The following is a 6,993-nucleotide window of genomic DNA, read 5'->3' as shown; positions in this document are numbered from 1 at the left end:
TAGAATTAGAGAACCTCAGTTTCTAGCAAGCTTTCAAGAGGGACTAATGTTTTGGCTGCCACAATATATTTGGAGCTAATAAAGAAAAAACAACAACAACAACAAAATCTTGTATCATCTTTTGTTCTTTGCATCTGAAAAGTAGTTGTAAAACTTACTCACTTCTCAATAGATATATACTTGAAATTGATGAAATATTCTCTTAGGAGCTGGAGCAATGAATCAGTACTGCTACTACAGAAAACCTGAGTTCAATTCCCAGAACCCATTTGGGCAGCTTGCAAATGCCTCTAACTCCAGCTCCAGAGCATGGAAGGTCTTTGGTCTTCTTAGTCATAGACAGACGTAAATGTCTCACTCTCTCTCCACATAACTTTCTTTCTCTCTCTCTCTCTCTCTCTCTCTCTCTCTCTCTCTCTCTCTCTCTCTCTCTCACACACACACACACACACACACACACACACACACACACACACAGGAGTATAGACTCTTGCACACATATATACATAATTAAAATAATCCATTTAAGCAAGCAATTGCCCATTTAATTCTTTTCATGGCCTGCAGATCAGACGTTTGTTGTTTAAATTAGTTAATCTAAGGTACTTTTTCATGCTTTGTCATTTTGCAATACCTGGTTTTGGAAAGTATGCTCTGGGTGATTGAACTCCAGTTTTTATGATTGCTTGATAATCCATTTACTTACTGATCTGTGTCCTCTTGATTTTACTATTTAATAAAGGAGAAGCAGAAGTACTGAATATGTCCTTAGCTGACCACGTTTTGTCTATCACACATATAATAACTATCCTTGTCTTTGGCCCTTGCATTTAACATGCTTTTCATAGTGTTACATATGCATTTAATTTTACAGGTTTTATGTGATATTAACATTAATAGCAATATTATTGCACAAATTATATATATATATATATATATATATATATTCTGAATTCCTAGAATAATAGCCACCATATACATATATATTCCAAAATTATGTATTAAAGTTCTTAAAAGATGAAGTTCAAATAACCAATTAACATATAAAATATTCAACAACCTTAGTCATAAAATAATAAAATTTAAAACTCTACTGGGATTCTATCTCACCCAGATCAGAATGTTACCACAGGAAAAAAAGACAAATACAGCTGGAGACAAAGACTCAGTGGAGAAAGGAAAAGTACTATTGCTGGGAATGTAAACTGATGAAGCCACTATGGAAACCAGTATGAAACTTCCTCAAAAACCTAAAAATAGAGCTAGTACGGAGGCTACCTATACCATTCCTCCAGCTACAGAGACACATACAGTGCATTTTTGCAGCTGCATTCTTTTTTTTTCTGCATCTTTATTAAATTGGGTATTTCTTATTTACATTTCAAATGTTACCCCTTTCCCGGTTTCCAGGCCAACATCCCCCTAACCTCTCCTCCTCCCCTTCTACATGGATGTTCCCCTCCCCATCTTCCCCATTACTGCCCTCCCCCCAACAATCCCGTCCACTGGGGGTCCAGCCTTGGCAGTACCAAGGGCTTCCCCTTCCACTGGTGCTCTTACTAGGCTATTCATTGCTACCTATGAGGTCAGAGTCCAGGGTCAGTCCATGTATAGTCTTTTGGTAGTGGCTTAGTCCCTGGAAGCTCTGGTTGGTTGGCATTGTTGTTCATATGGGGCCTCAAGCCCCTTCAAGCTCTTCCAGTCCTTTCTCTGATTCCTTCAACGGGGGTCCCATTCTCAGTTCAGTGGTTTGCTCCTGGCATTCGCCTATGTACTTGCTGTATTCTGGCTGTGTCTCTCAGGAGAGATCTATATCTGGTTCCTGTCGGCCTGCACTTCTTTGCTTCATCCATCTTGTCTAATTGGGTGGCTGTATATGTATGGGCCACATGTGGGGCAGGCTCTGAATGGGTGTTCCTTCAGTCTCTGTTTTAATCTTTGCCTCTCTATTCCCTCCTAAGGGTATTCTTGTTGCCCTTTTAAAGAAGGAATGAAGCATCTGCATTTTGGTCATCCTTCTTGAGTTTCATGTGGTCTGTGCATCGTGGGTAATTCAAGCATTTGGGCCAATATCCACTTATCAATGAATGCATACCATGCGTATTTTTCTATGATTGGGTTACCTCACTCAGGATGATATTTTCTAGTTCCATCCATTTGCCTATGAATTTCATGAAGTCATTGTTTTTGATAGCTGAGTAATATTCCATTGTGTAGATGTACCACATTTTCTGTATCCATTCCTCTGTTGAAGGGCATCTGGGTTCTTTCCAGCTTCTGGCTATTATAAATAAAGCTGCTATGAACATAGTGGAGCATGTGTCTTTGTTGTATGTTGGAGCATTTTTTGTGTATATGCCCAAGAGAGGTATAGCTGGGTCCTCAGGTAGTGCAATTTCCAATTTTCTGAGAAACCTCCCAACTGATTTCAAGAATGGTTATACCAGTCTTGCTGCTGCATTCTTAATGGCAAGTTATGAAATTACCCTGGTGTTTGGCAAAAGATGAGTAAAGTATGGCAAATATTCAAAGTCTGAGTTTATTAAACCACAAAGAAAAATCATTTTGTTTTCACAATAATAGACGGAGTTGAAATCTTTGTATTTGGTAAAAAAAAAAATAAGTCAGATCTAGAAAAGGGTGTATTTATTTCTCCATTTGTGGATCCTAGATTTTCCATAATCCCAAAAGAAATTGGGAGAGAAGGAAATATTAGGGCATGAGCTGGGTAAGCAATTAAGTACCATACACATGTGAATGAAAATGTCTTCTGAAATCTACCACTATTTTCAGAGACTATAAACCAATACAAATATAACAAACATTTTTATTACATAAATATATTTTCTTCAGAAGTAACCATAGCTTTAATCATATTTTCACTGATAAATCTTTAATATGCTTTAAGTTATTCAAGGAGAAATTTATGATATTTTAGGCATGTTTTAAAAGATAAAAGTAATCATTAGTTACAAAATATTAAAGACGAAAGCTGAGGGCTTTACACAGCTGGGCTGTGCCCTTGCGTAGAATATAGGAAAGTGGCCTTGAATCTGACAATGTGTGCATCTGCATTTATACCCTGAACATCCTCATTTACCTACCACTTCTGAAGGACAAGAAGGATCTCAAAGAACCTTTAAACCACAAAACCACATAGTTTCTGTAAAGAGGTAGCTACTGACACAAAATGTGCCTAGCTTTGTTGCTTTGTATGCTATATGTCTAGTCCAAGTTCCCTGCTGTGCCAGAATAAAAGGAAATTCACAATAAACACAGAAGGGAAAGATGGTAGGCTGCATTTTAATCAAGTCTCATATGTAGCCATGAAAGAAAGGTGGTGGGGGGAGAAATTGGGAAAGAAGGAAAGAATGAAGGAAAAGTGGGTATTGCTTATGAACAGAACAGGAGACTGACCAGACTGGATCAGGAATCTAAAGGCTGTGGTAAGCTGCAGGGAGTTGTCCCCAGATAGAAATGTTTTTACATATCTAGGGCATGACTGGCCTTGCTTTATGGATCTCGATGATCTTTCTTTAATAGAGGGATACCATGCTGTACGGATGAGAGCTATATATTTTCGACATTGAATACTGAAGTCAAGATGGGTCATTAGAGTATATGTGCATTGTTTTATAGATATGAAAATCAAGTCCAGAGACGCTGATCACTCAGGACAACTTACAAATGAAAGAAGTCAAAAACTTGGGTCCCCATTTCTTTTATTATTCAGTGACTTTTGGGGAAAAGGCCAAAAAAAAAATGAAAGAAAGTCCAAGCCCAAACTGTAGAGTGTACAATTTGTTAATACTTAAACTTCTTAAACTTGACTTTCTCACTCAAATGTATAATGTTAGGGAACATTAAACAGTGAAATCATTAAAGCTGCTGAAGTTTTATAAAATATTCCCTAGAGGACTCCATTCTCTGAGCATGACCAGAGTCCCAGATTTTTGTCTGGAAAGCAGTATGAAAATTTGAAGAAGCCAGATTTCTTTTGTGGAAATGGGAGTTCTGATCATTTCCAGTGAACAGCCTGAGGTGAAAGGCAGGGTGGCAGGGAGGGCTGCTATGTGGTGCCCTCCTTCCATCACTGGTTCTCGTAGAGAACTGAGCTTCACTTTTATTTCCATCTCACGTGTACCTTGTGTACCGTATGTCTGCTTGGAAGACAAAATCATATTGTCTTTTTCTTAAAAAGAAGCTAGTAAACAAAACTACAGCATGGTGATCTGCAGATTGCCTGGGGGAATAAGAGATGCTGGCAGAGAGCACACTTGCTGCTGTGGCCAAAGACCTGAAGTTGGTCAGAACTCGGGACACGCGGCTCACACAACATATAACTACAATTGCAGAACATCTGACACCCTCTTCTCACCTGCACAGGTGTACACACACACACACACACACACACACACACAAACACACACACACAAACACACACACAAACACACACACACAAACACACACACACATACACACACACACAGGGGGGAGGAGCGAGGAGGGAGAGAGGGAGGGAGGGAGGGAGAGAGAGAGGGAGGAGGGAAAGAGAGGGGGGAGGGAGGGAAGGAGGGAGGGAGGGAGAGAGAGAGAGAGAGAGAGAGAGAGACTATATTATTTTTAAAATCAATTACTCTAACCAAGCAAAGGAATAGAAAACATGTCAAACCTTAGATTCTACACTGATATTGCTGGAGAGTTTTACTTCTAAAGCAAACTTCTGACAACATTTTGAACTAACAATTCAATTTGGTTCTCACAAAAGAAAGCATCAAGAAGTTAAAAATGCCCGGAATTCATATGAATGAAGATCAGAGAATCTCCATGAATTGTTCTCATATAAACATAGTAAAGAGTAAAACAGCATTACTATATACATTAAGCACTAAATACTTTATTTAATTTCTTTCCTTGCTTCATTCAGTTTTTCATGCAAGTATAAAAATCTATAATTTTCTAGACATCAGAAGAATTAGGCAGTTTCCTGATATCAGTGATGTCAAAATTTTATTGATTAATACATTTAACAAGCAAACGCAGCCTGTGGTTTCAAAGTCAAATAATACATCTAGAATTACAACATCAAACAAAACCAACATTCTGCCCTAATGTTTCCCTCTCCCAAGTCCTCACCAGAATGTGTCACATTTAGTTCCCCTGTATATTATGATAAATGTCATATTTTAAAAGCAATAAAAGTAATGTTTTTTGGTTATCTTAAATTTTTAAAAAATATCTGAACTTCCTAAATTACAAGACCACCATTACAAGAACTTTTTCTATCCTTCAAGAATAATTATAACAAGGATTTGAATGAAATCTGTATTTGGGATTTTCTTTTAAACTACTATTCATGGTAGACCCTTGTAATTAACGATTATTATTCTGAGATTATATTTTCCTTAGGAATTGTTTGTTGCTTTAATTTTTACCCAATTAAGGAGTTCTCTTATGAAAGCCAGTCACCAGGAGGTCTGACACACCTGAGCAGAGGTAAAACCAACACTTCTGTTCTGAAGGACCCACCTGGAGCACTCAGGACACAGGAACTGAGGAGCAGTCTGGGACATGATCCTTTTGGTTTCTGCCTGCTCCCAGAGCTGACACTGTGATACAGATCTCTGTACCCAGAACCAGCTGGGAGAAAGTTAGTAAACCTAAGTGACCCCAAAAGTTCCAACAGAGAAAAATTAAGTCTGATAAACACCTTCAGCAAAGTGGCAGGGTATAAAATTAACTCACACAAACCAGTAGCCTTCCTCTACTCAAAGGATAAACAAGCTGAGAAAGAAATTAGGGACATGACACCCTTCACAATAGTGACAAATAACATAAAATGCCTTGGTGTGACTCTAACCAAGCAAGTGAAAGGGCTGTATGACAAGAACTTCAAGTCCTTGAAGAAAGAAACTGAAGAAGATCTCAGAAGATGGAAGGACCTCCTGTGCTCATGGATTAGCAGGGTTAATATAGTAAAAATGGCCACTTTGCCATTACATATTGCAAATCTACTTATTAAATGCAATCCCCTTCAAAGCTCCAACTTAATTCTTTATAAAGTTAGGAAGAGCAATTTGCAAATTCATTTGGAATAACAAAAAACCCAGGATAGAAAAAACTTATCAACAATAAAAGAAGTTCTTGAGGAATCACCATCCCTGACTTCAAGCAGTATTAGTCATAAAACTGCATGGTATTGGTACAGAGACAGGCAGATAGGTCAGTGGAAAAGAAATGAAGATCCAGAAATGAACGCACACACCTATGGTCACTTGATCTTTGACAAAGGAGCTAAAACCATCCAGTGGAAAAACAATAGCATTTTCAACAAATGGTGCTGGTTCAACTAGAGGTCAGCATGTAGAACAATGAAAATTGACCCATTCTTATCACCCTGTACAAGGTTTAAGTCCAAGTGGATCAAAGACCTCCACATAAAACAGATACACTCAAACTAATTGAAGAAAAAGTGTGGGAGCCTTGAACACATGGGCACAGGTGAAAATTTCCTGAAAAAAAAACCACCAATAGCTTATGCTCTAAGATGAAAAATCGATAAATGGGACCTCATAAAACTGCAAAGCTTCAGTAAGACAAAGGACACTGTCATTACGACAAAATGGCAACCAACAGATTGGGGAAAAAAATCTTTTGCAATCCTATATCTGATAGAAAGCTAATATCTAATATATACAAAGAGCTCAAGAAGTTAGACTCCAGTGAATCAAATAACTCTATTTTAAAAAGGGTAAAGAGCTAAACAAAGAATTCTTAGCTGAGGAATATTGAACAACTGAAAAGTACCTAAAGAAATGTTCAACATCCTTAGTCATCAGGGAAATGTAAATCAAAACAACCCTGAGATTCCACCTCACACCAGTCAGAATGGTTAAGATCAAAAACTCAGGTGACAGCAGATCCTGGCGAGGATATGGAGAAAGAGGAACACTCCTCCACTGTTGGTGGGATTGCAAGCTTGCAACTCCTCTG

This window comes from Rattus norvegicus, chromosome 15 (genome assembly GCF_036323735.1).
Source record: "Rattus norvegicus strain BN/NHsdMcwi chromosome 15, GRCr8, whole genome shotgun sequence".
NCBI classification, from domain to species: Eukaryota; Metazoa; Chordata; class Mammalia; order Rodentia; family Muridae; genus Rattus; species Rattus norvegicus.
Note: the sequence above shows the minus strand (reverse complement) of the source record.